This window comes from Triticum dicoccoides, chromosome 4A, assembly GCF_002162155.2.
Source record: "Triticum dicoccoides isolate Atlit2015 ecotype Zavitan chromosome 4A, WEW_v2.0, whole genome shotgun sequence".
Classification (NCBI taxonomy): Eukaryota; Viridiplantae; Streptophyta; class Magnoliopsida; order Poales; family Poaceae; genus Triticum; species Triticum dicoccoides.
This window is the reverse complement of record NC_041386.1, coordinates 678,751,642-678,762,668: the sequence shown is the minus strand read 5'-3', so window position 1 is coordinate 678,762,668 and position 11,027 is coordinate 678,751,642. Positions and strand designations below refer to the sequence as shown.

At 43.6% G+C, this 11,027-nt stretch overlaps 1 pseudogene; it reads right to left on the bottom strand.

Moving 5' to 3' along the window:
* Nucleotides 1–4,530: 4,530 nt before the first annotated feature.
* On the bottom strand, nt 4,531–5,015 carry LOC119284064 (annotated as a pseudogene).
* Between the last annotated feature and the right edge of the window lie 6,012 nt (nt 5,016–11,027).

Below are 11,027 nucleotides of genomic sequence, written 5' to 3'. Positions count from 1 at the left end.
CGCAGCCGACAACTCCGGCCCCGGGGCAGCAGCCAACGGCCAACGAAGCCCTTCACCTGCACCGAACCAGCACCTCCAGCCCCAGTCGAGATCCGCCAGGCAGCCGCCAGATCCACATTCACAAACCTGCAGCCAGGGGAAGACGCGATATGAGCAACGCAGACCACAACGTCCATGCGAGCGCCCAATCCCCACCATACCGGACCCGAACCTCCCTCCATGGTCCTAGCCTCGTGCCACCTACCGGGACCCTGTATCTAAACCTAACCAGAATGGCCAGATGTGGCCAGGATTCAACCTGCCCACAGCGACCCATGATGGACTCCCCGCAACCTCCACACTTTAGAGGAACGCTAGAGAACCACGGAGCCACCGCCAGGCGACCGCGCCATGGACCCTCGCGGCCGCTGCTGAGCCGCTAGGCCCTGCTTCAGCAAGCGCCTCCGCTCGCAGGAAGGACCTTGACCTCCAAGATCCAAGCGGAGAGGAAAGAGTTAACCCTACCGCCACCTATGCCGGCTGGGCATCGCCTAGCGGCGACCATCGATGGCAGCGGATAGGGTTCCTCCCATGATGCGCCTCGTGGGAGCAGGGAGGTAGTTCAAGCTCTGATAGGTTAGATTGAGCCTAACAAATTGGTGCAATTACCATAAAACATAATGGCCACATGGCTACCTTGACAAACTTGAACTCAGTGGGCAATTTTGCCGGAAGTTGGTGCTCTGAAAGAAGGACAATAAAAATATGAAGATATGGATTGTCTTGTGGAACACCTTGACAAATTTGAACTCAAAGGGAAGTGTTGTTGGAAGATGGTGCTCTGAATGAAGTACAATAAAAAGGCAAAGATATTGATTGTCCGTGGGATGTCCCACAAGACAAAGCACAAGAATTGACATGCACATTTATACATTAGAGAAAGAAAAATACCTCCTCATCCAACAAAACCTGGATATCCCTAGGAAGATTAAAATGTGGCTTTTTGGTTGGAGTGGATATTGATGTGTTAGAAACAATTAGTCGGGAGATCAAAACCTACTTGGTTACTAGAATAGTTAAAAACAAACGGAAAAGTGTGTCATTGCAGTTGCAACTGTATATGCCCCCCCTTATGAAGAAAGAAAGCAACCTTTTTATTTCTGAATTACATGAGATGTTTCTAAATAGGTCAGGGCCTCCTATTGTTGGTGGTGATTTTAACCCCGTGAGAAAACAAGAAGATACCAGTAGTGGTAGGATGATAATGTGTGGGTTGGACCAAGAAAACAACCGACAAGTCCACCTTGTACACAATTCTACTATGTTTCGGCAAGATCAATGCAACAACCCACTAGCTATAGCTAGATCACTAATGGGCTTCTTTTGGTAGAAGAGACATTGCTAGAAACACAAGCACTTGTAGCCAATTTTGTGGTAGTGGATATCGTCTAGACCGTCACATCTCCTGGCGATGTAGATGGAAATATTCACATTGGAAGGGTAGTGATGATATCCTTGCTAATATAAGGCTCTATGGGATCAGGTTGATTCTAGCATTGTGATGAACAACAATGTCCTGTAGGACTGCCATCAGAACACAATGTTCCATAATGAGATCGACCCATCCTCTCATTCCCGGTGCCTCTTATTCTATAATGGTCATCACACACTGTTATTTTTTCCTTCTCTTGTCTCTCCAACCTGCTAGCTAGCACCCACCCTTTCTCATATGTGGACTGCTCAAATGATAGTACTCCTCATATCAACATTATATAGAGGATGCTTCAATTAATTCAGATTGGAGGGAGTAGCAGAAATGGTTGTTTTGTCTAGCACATTTACTGAGAGACTTTATGGCAAGCGTGGCTATACCTGAGTGAAGATTAAGTAGTAGTGTTATATGGTTGTTGGACGAGTACATAGGAGTACAATTATGCATTGGTTCCTATCCAACAAACTTTACTAGTTTATAAGATGCTAGAGTACCCTCCATTTGATAGCAATTGTGGATGCTACCCTTTTTTGTGTCGGCCGACTAATTTACAGTTTCCGGTTTTGGTTGTTCGCGCTCGACCAGCTTCTAATTCATTTGACACGTCCGAGAAGGTTCACAAGTGAAAGGCAAGCGGGGATCGTTAAGCATTGGTCCTTGAAATGAGATGATTCTGCTTCAGTTTTACTATGAGAAAATGTTGTGTGAACGACCCGAGCAGTAAATTATAGCTACCAATCCCCTCCTGCCCTTGAGCCCCACACGTCGCCACCTTCTTTTCACTTCTCTCATTCACCTTCTCTTCTCGATCTCCATCGCCTGGTCACCACCGCCTTTCGTCCCACCTCACTTCGTTCTCCATAGTCGATCTCTTCCCAGCACCCTGACCAGACAGCGTGACCTCACAACAGTACTAGCTTATGTTTCAATCTTTGGATGAAAATCCAATGGACAGAAAAAGAAATGACTCAAACTAGAAAAAAATAATGCACCTATCGGGTCCTATTTTTTCTAATCTTTTTCGCAGCATCAATGATGTTGCGCTGGCATTGCAGTTGCATACATACATACATACATACATACAGCGACATGTACATATCTCGAGCTCGTAGGATTATCCGACAAATACGTATATGTATCGTCCTTGGCCGAAGTTTTCTGGCAGGATGTTTTGTTAATCACGGAAGGTTTTTTTTGTGACAAGACCTGGAGATATCAGAAGTGACAATGCTGGCATGAGTAACGAGAAATCATGTGAAAAACACGATAGCCTGCCAGTGCAAGGCTTTCTGCGAGCATACGATGATGTCACCTGTTTTCATTTCTTGAAAGTCCCTGGCAGAGGAAAGGGTTTTTGGTCATGGTGCTACATCTAAACTTGATGTTTCTCTGATTACCCTTACGTGGCTAGGAAAAGCAATGAGTCAAGGGAGCACTAGCATGTCTTTCTTGGGTTGATTGACATATTGCAATTCTATGACTGGTAAACTTGAGTGCACAGATTCAACTCCATAAGATTTGGTGTTGTTCTGGCCAGGAGAAAATTTTATCTCTTTCCTTGTGCCTTCTATTCTTTGAAGCTCTTCATATTTTTCATTATTTGTAATTTCCTCTAGGTAGGCCACTAGATCCATGGTTTTTGGATTTTGATTTGCATTTGGCTTGCTGATATACTTTGGGTGAAGATGAAGAAATATTTAGACCCACATCGTTGTGTTCACACTTTGCGGTGCTTTTTTCCATGTTTCTTTGTTGTGACTTGTTGCATCATCTTGCATAACATGATCATTGAAGATGAGAAGGCATGCCTGAGAACTATCGATGCATAACCAATGAAAATTATGTTGAGCCAGAGCACGTTGCAAATAGGATATAGAGATTCCTCGAAGCACATCGCAGGATCCAGAACCTAGAAGTTCATACCCAGCTACAATATGATATAGTTGAGCATCAGTGGCATCTCCATAGCACTTCGTAGTTGTGCATTTAATTATCATGATATTTACTTCATCTGAACCCTTATGTGTGTTTGAATTTGAATAATTTGCTTTGTAAATTATGAATTTTAATATTCGTGAATTGTGTAAACCTTAAATATTATGATAGCTACAGATCTATCGCATCCTCTTTCTGCCCGTCTCATCCATGCTTTATACTACTATTATTGGACTTTCACATCCATGTCGATTTGATATGATAGCTACAGAAAAGTGTGTGTCGCCTAACAGAGCATGATTCCACTTGGGTGTAGAATGAACAGAAATATATATACGCGCACGCGCACAATTAATAAGCAGTCGATCTGCATGGTTGAATGTTATGGAACCCATGCTATAAACTAGTACATCGGTGTATCACGTGAAAACCCATAGTGAGTGAATACATGGAAATCTTTGAAAGTGGGCCATCAATTCACTAAGGAAGGTGAGATCACACGTGGGGTGATAGCCAGCCACTTAAACGTGATTTTGGAGACAACCATCTTCTTCTCTTATCTACCATCAGGAAAGCCTGATCGTTTCGTCTTTATTGTTATGGCGCATTGGATAGGGATGAAAACGAAACGGAAACGGACATAATATCATTACTCTTTCCTCCCCGTTATCTTTTTTTCCTCTAAAAAAACAGAAATTTTCCACTCATTTTTAATTCCTTACAGTGGAGACCTGCTCTCTGCCACCCGTGAGCCCTCGCCCTCCGATGGGTGTGAGCCATAGCTCTTCGTAAGCTTTGACTAGTCCTTCAGAGCATCAGTGGCATGCCCCTCCTCTGTCCCTTGCCATGCCCCCGCCTCCTTGTAGCCTTGCACTAATAAGTAATGGGGTGCCTTTTAATGATTATTTTTCTTTCTTAATCGATACTCCTGAAGCATCTAAAATTGACTCGTTGAAGCTAGCATGTGCATACATACATACAGTTACATGTACATGTCTGGAGCCCGTAGGACTCTCGGACTAAGTACCTGTTTGTATCGTCCCTTGGTGGCCTAACACTACATGCGTCAGGCTCTGACTTCTGAGTGATTCCCACCAATTTTTTACAGCACTACTTTCACTCTTTCAGACAGTGCTAAGTGAAGAAGCGGATGATGATCTGATCTCTACGATCCCCTGTTGGAGCAGAGGAAGAAGTTGCGAGAGCCCAGGTCAAGCACAGTATCTCATCGTCAGTGATCGATGCAGCTCTAAGTTGGACTGGAGGACTAGTCAATTGAACAATGGAATACATCACAGACGGCTTGTTACGTATACGTACCATCGAGAGCGTACTTGGAGAGGTGCAGCTCGAACCGCCCGGCCGCGTCGGTGGCGCCGCCATCGGCGGGGAGCGGCGGCCTGCGCCCCGCCACGGGATAGGCGGCACGCGCCAGTTCGGCCACAGTGACGTCGGCGCCCAGCAGCACATGCACCGGCTATAGGCTCCGCTCCACCGTCACGTTCACCAGCAGCCGCGTCAGCCGCGGCGCCGGTCTCTCCGACAGTGCCGCCACCGGGTGGCCCAGCAGCGCCTCTACCGCGGCTAGCACGTGCACTGAGCTCCTCATGGCCGCCCGGGACGGAGAGAGAAATCGATCGAGATCGATCGATGGTGTGTATGTACGTGGCTTCTAAAGAAGCAAGAGACGAACTGTTTGTCTGACTGACTGATGTTCACACTGACACTGACAATCTCTATCTCTTTATATATATATATATATATATATATATATATATATATATATATATATATATATATATATATATATATAGTACATGCTTTGTGTGCGTACTGGGTGCTGGTAGTGGTAGTGAGCAAATTCAATGCGGTATTGGTCACGGCCGCAGGCTGGAAGACGACGATTGAATCGGTGCTGGGGCGAAGAGGCACGTACGAACGATACGAAGCCACGGGGCGAGGAGGGGGTGGGAGTATGAGTATGGCATCCACGACGGCGCCGATGGAGCTCAACGGGGGAGGCGCTGTCTGACTCTGGCTACACGGTGATTGGTGGTCGTTACGTGGTACGGTCGGGCAACGTGCTGGATGGCCGGGGGCACGGCGGCCGGGACAACGAATATGTGTCCACGACTTCCCCAGACTAGAACTGAGTCTATTGTGGAAACGGCCCATGATTGGTCCCGGACTTCGACTGAGCTCCCAGTACTGGACGCGTTGTTGTTTTCTTTCCCTTCCGACATGTCCTTTTGCTCTCCATCAATGGATGCATACGGCCATCTTTATTTACTAGTAAAACGCCCTTGCGTTGCTACGGACTATAACACATATAAATAAATTAAAAAATTATTAATATTGTCTTTAAGGGCAAAACTAATCTCTTCATCATACGTCCGGGCGTGTTCGGATATCAAAAGGGCGCCCAGCAGGCTCCCAAAATTCAACCGTCTAGATAGTCCGTGCTCCCCTAAATCTAGACCATATGTGGAGGATCAATATAATTGTCCAAAGACTATCTACATTGTCATCTCGAACATGTGGGCCAAACATAAACCCCCCCTTCCCCCGACGTAACCTTCATTTTTCCTGTCGGACACTCCCCTTCCTGCTCGATTTCCCGTTGTAGCGGAACATTTCTCGCTAGAAGCCTCTCCTTTAGAACTGAATAATGTCCACCTCACATTCACCCTGGCTCCCTCTCTCCTTCACACCGTACTTTCCCACAAACATTGGAGTCCCTCACCAATTGTCCGCCTCGATCCCCTCCGCATGTGTTCATGTCGATACGCCACAGCAATCCCGCAATCAGAGGGTACCCAAAAAAAAGCTTAAAAAGCAGATATGATGTCTCCTGAGCCATTGCCAAGAGCCATTGCCACGTCCTAAAATATAGTTGAATGTTGTGCATTACCAACAATTGCAGCAAGCACCACTCGTGTTGTAGCGGCCCACTTCTAATGTCGTTGTTTATATATGAATATATCGTAAGCAAAAAAAGGTTACATGCCTTTAAAAACATAAAAGAGATAACCATAATGTTCTAGCTGAGGGTTGTATAAGGGATCCTGGAGCAGCCCTAGTGCATGTTCGATTTGAAAAAAATACATAACTATCTGATCAGACTACTTGCCAGGAAATTAATCATTTGCAAGATGAGAATTAGCACAAAGAGTAACAGATGTATGGATGCTTTTGTCGAGATTCAGCTTAAAAACAAGTGAGAAGAAATATCATCAAAACACATACTGATCTTCATTGTAATTTCACATGTTATTCCATGGAGCCTATAAACAAAAGAAGAGGTCTGCAAAATAGCAGGAACCACAAAATGCACAACTATATCACATCTCACAGGCGAGCATGTGAAAATCCAATGGGCTGGAACTATCAAGCAACATAGCAGAAAAAGCTTTGACAATCCATGTGCTAAACTAATCAGAAGACATGCTAGCATATCATCTGCAGAAGTGGTTGTGGCACATTATATGAACAATCTGATAGCAGATCACCTGTAGTGCAATTAACGAACATTTATAGTTATTCCATTGCTTGATTCGCTCACCAGCGAAAGCAACAATCTGCTCCCAGATCATTTGAGCAAGTTATTTAATATATCATGATAAAAGATCTAATAAAGTTGTGAAATCCTCAACAATCAAGGCTCCTTTCATATGCTACAACAGGACTCACATACATTCAGTACCCACATTAGACAAAGAACTCGAGCACCTATTTGTCAAGAAGGAAGAATGCTACATTTCTGTTAATTCAATAAATCCAAAAGTTGAATTTCACATGTTATTCTGCTAAAGATCAACTTGCTCCATATAACTTATGAAGTGTAGACAAAGATTACAGTAGTGATTAATTCCATACCCGAGACATTCGAGAAGCATATGTTTGGGTTCTATGCATTGGAAATAGAAAGTGTGGGGACATCTAGAACAATTTGTATGTTGTTTGGAAGTAGTCCTGCATATTACAGAAGAGCCTCATGCTAATGCAATTGTAGTTAGAAAACAAAGTCCTGGAGGCATGACACAATAAAACGTAAAGCATAGAAACAAATTACAACACGGTAAAGAGACCAAGAGATTTTCTATGATTCTAAAAATGTGTTGAGGGGCGACAGATGGCGTCGACTTCGGCAGCCAGCAATCCCAAGGTGTAGCATTGTGTAGTAGGCGATGATGTGCAGCCTCGGCCAGCGTAGGGCAGCGACTGATCGTAGTAGCAGCAGGCGGAGCTCTTGCCTTACCCGTAAAAGAAATCGGCATCATATTGAGATCTAAACTGCACAACACTAATATATGAGAGCCTGTGGAAAGTAAGTGCAAGCAGAAGTATCAAGAACTTTGTAGTTTGCTGCAAGAAAATTGATAACATTAAATGGAAGTTCCCCTAGAAGGCTAGAAATGTGTTAAGTTTTGGAGTGTTAATATCAAATGTAAAAGGTCCAATAATATACGCAACTGGCCACTGGCACACCAAGAAACATTGTCATTAGCTAAAACCCGAAAAGATAAACATCATAGGGAAAAGGGGATTTTTAATATCCTAATATTAGAAATATGATGAACATTGATGCAATCCACCAAAAACCGATTGATACCAAATTTTCAACGGATGCATACTTGACACCTTCGTTCCATTATGTTGGCAAAAAAGACAAAACGGCATAGTGGGAAAAATTGATCAGGCTAAGGCAGAAGGATGCAGAGGCTGCTAAGGGATTCAGGAAAAAAATCCTCAATGAGGATCTTGCATAATTTTGCATACATGATTGGATTATCTCTGTATACTATTAAAGGCGATAAAAGTTTTGTTTCTATGACAACAAATTCAAATCTAGCTTGAGAGGATAGAGCACAAACCAGTGAAAACCAAGATTAAGAACACAAATACTAAGAAAATGAACTAAAGCATGAGTAGGTAGTTGATGCCCTGGTCGGCTTGGTCTATCTATTCACGCAAGAAATTATGAACATAGAAAAATTAAATTAGACCCACAAAGTAAATTTGTTTTACTTAGCTTTCAAAAAAAATGTTATACTTCCCTAGATCTTAAGCACCAGTTTACGACGACCATCTCCTGTAAAATTCTGTGCTCCAAGTTCACCTTGACATGGTCCAATTAACGTTCCTTATTGTCCTTATTCTGTTTCTTATCTGGCAAACCACCTCATCTCCCAACTGACTAATATCTGCAAACAATAGGCAGAACAAATTATCACCGCATGACATAGGCAGAAGAAAACACATAACTTGGTCCTAGTCGATGAAGATGCTAGATATTTGCACAAGTGCCAACGTACCTTGGTGTAGAGTGCACATTGTCATACTTGAAGTGTTGCGTTGGATGGCATGCTTGCAGCTATCCATGCAGCTCTGGCCACTGCTTGCGCCACTCTCGCCGACGCTGCTCTGCCATTGCCGCAAGCACCAGCCACATGCTCCACCGTGAGCAGCCAACCAAGTGTGTGTTCAGGTGTGCAGTTCATCTTGTAAATTAAACACATATAAATTATCACTCAACAACATATGGGCAAAATACATTAGTTCGTATACACTAGTAGAAAACATGACTTTCGTTCGGGACAGATAAGTCCATTAGTCCCGGTTCATGACTGAACCGGGACTAATGTGAGCATTGGTCCCGGTTCATGCGGCAAAGGCATTAGTCCCGGTTCAAATGGGACCTTTAGTCCCGGTTGGTGCCACGAACCGGGACTAAAGGGTGCGATGGCCATTAGTACCGGTTCGTGGCACGAACCGGTACTAAAGGTCCCATTTTCAAACTCTACCCCCCCCATCGCCTTTTCAATTTTGTAAAAAGCAAAAGAAAATGATAAAAACTTTAAAAATTAAAATCCTTCGAGATGTAGTTATGTTACTACATCTACTAGTTAGGAAAATTTAAAAACTTAAATTTGGACATGTTTTGCAAAAAGTGTAGGGAAAATGTAAAACGACTATAACTTTTGCATACTATGTCAGAAAAAAACGTATAATATATCAAAATGGTCAGCACGAAAATCTGCATTCGATTTTGACGGCCTATGGCCCGCTTGCAAATTTTTAGAATCCTCAAATTCTAAAAGGAAAAAAAAGTTATGCTCAAATTTAAGTTTTTTTTGAATTTTTTTATTTTTTGTTAAATCTGGTCAAACTACTTATTCAAGAAGTATTAGTGTTACTAAGTAATTATTCAAGAATATTAGTGTTACTAAATAATTATTTCAGTTGTTTTGAATTTTGGTCAAATCTGGTCAAACTGTGGTCAAACAATGGTCAAACTACTTATTCAAGAAATATTAGTGTTACTAAATAATTATTGTTTTTTAGAACAATAATTTCAAACTCAAACAGTGAAATGTGTGACTTCATGCTCAAGCTAAATTCCTGAGGGTTAATAGGATTGACATCTTACTATTGTTAGGAAAACAACAAGTGCAGACTTGGAAACGAGGGAGAATAGAACCCGAAAGTTAAGCGTGCTCAGGCTGGAGAAGTGAGAGGATGGGTGACCGTCCGAGAAGTTAGATGATTTGAAATGATGAGGAGTGATTAGAGATTAGAGGTTAAATTGAGCAGTGGTGAGGGGTGATTAGAGATTAGAGGTTAAAATAATTCAAAAATTTGAAAATAAAAAAATCATAAAATTTTCTTTAGTACCGGTTGGACTAAAGGTGGACCTCCAGGCAGCGGCCACGTGGACGGCCTTTTAGTACCGGTTCATGTAAGAACCGGGACTAAAGGGGGAGGCTTTAGTAAGGACCCTTTAGTCCCGGACCGGGACTAAAGGCCCTTATGAACCGGGATAATAGGCCCTTTTTCTACTAGTGATACTTGCAATGAAGATTCTGAATTTTGAAACATCTTGCCATTTCACACTCACGACTGGGGAAAAAGAGAGTACCCATGCAAACTTTTAGTTCAAACTCATGATAGCAAAGAAACACCATGAAAGATAAAATAGGTTTATTATTTACCAGTTCAGCGCATGGCCATTTGTCTGAACAAAAACAAAATTTGGCTTCAGGCCATTGTCGACAATGGTCATGTGGATGCTCTAAATCCCTTATATCACCAATACGGAGATATTAGCACCATTCTCGGCGAGCGTCAACTAACCTTCCTTTCTTGCTTCGTCACAACCTCATGGGTTATGAGTTATGACGACCATGATGTTGGCCGTGAGTCCGAGCACCTGTGGTCTGTACATCAATAGCCTGCCCTTTTCTCATTTTCTGGTCCCCGAAGAGTTCGATCGATCAGGAACTTGGAAGGGCGAGAGTAGTCATGTTCCTGCCCTGTGTGTGTTTTCTTTGCGCAAAAGTTCATGTTTCAGTCAGAGAGGTAGAACTCTGTGTCAGCAGTTGTCTTGTCACTGAACTTTTAAATGACCGGCAATAAAGGTTGGCCAGTGCTAGGCGCCGGCGCGCCGGCGCTAGCTTTCGGCTGGTCTCTCCTGCGCCGCGCTTCTCCAGCGAGACCCTCACGGCTCGCAGCGCCGCGCGTCGCCGTTTTCCAGCACGGGTCGCGTGGTTGTAGCTCGCCCGTTTCCAGCGTAGCCGCTCGCCATCCCCACTCCCCAGCAGGCGTCCTCCCGCTCACCATC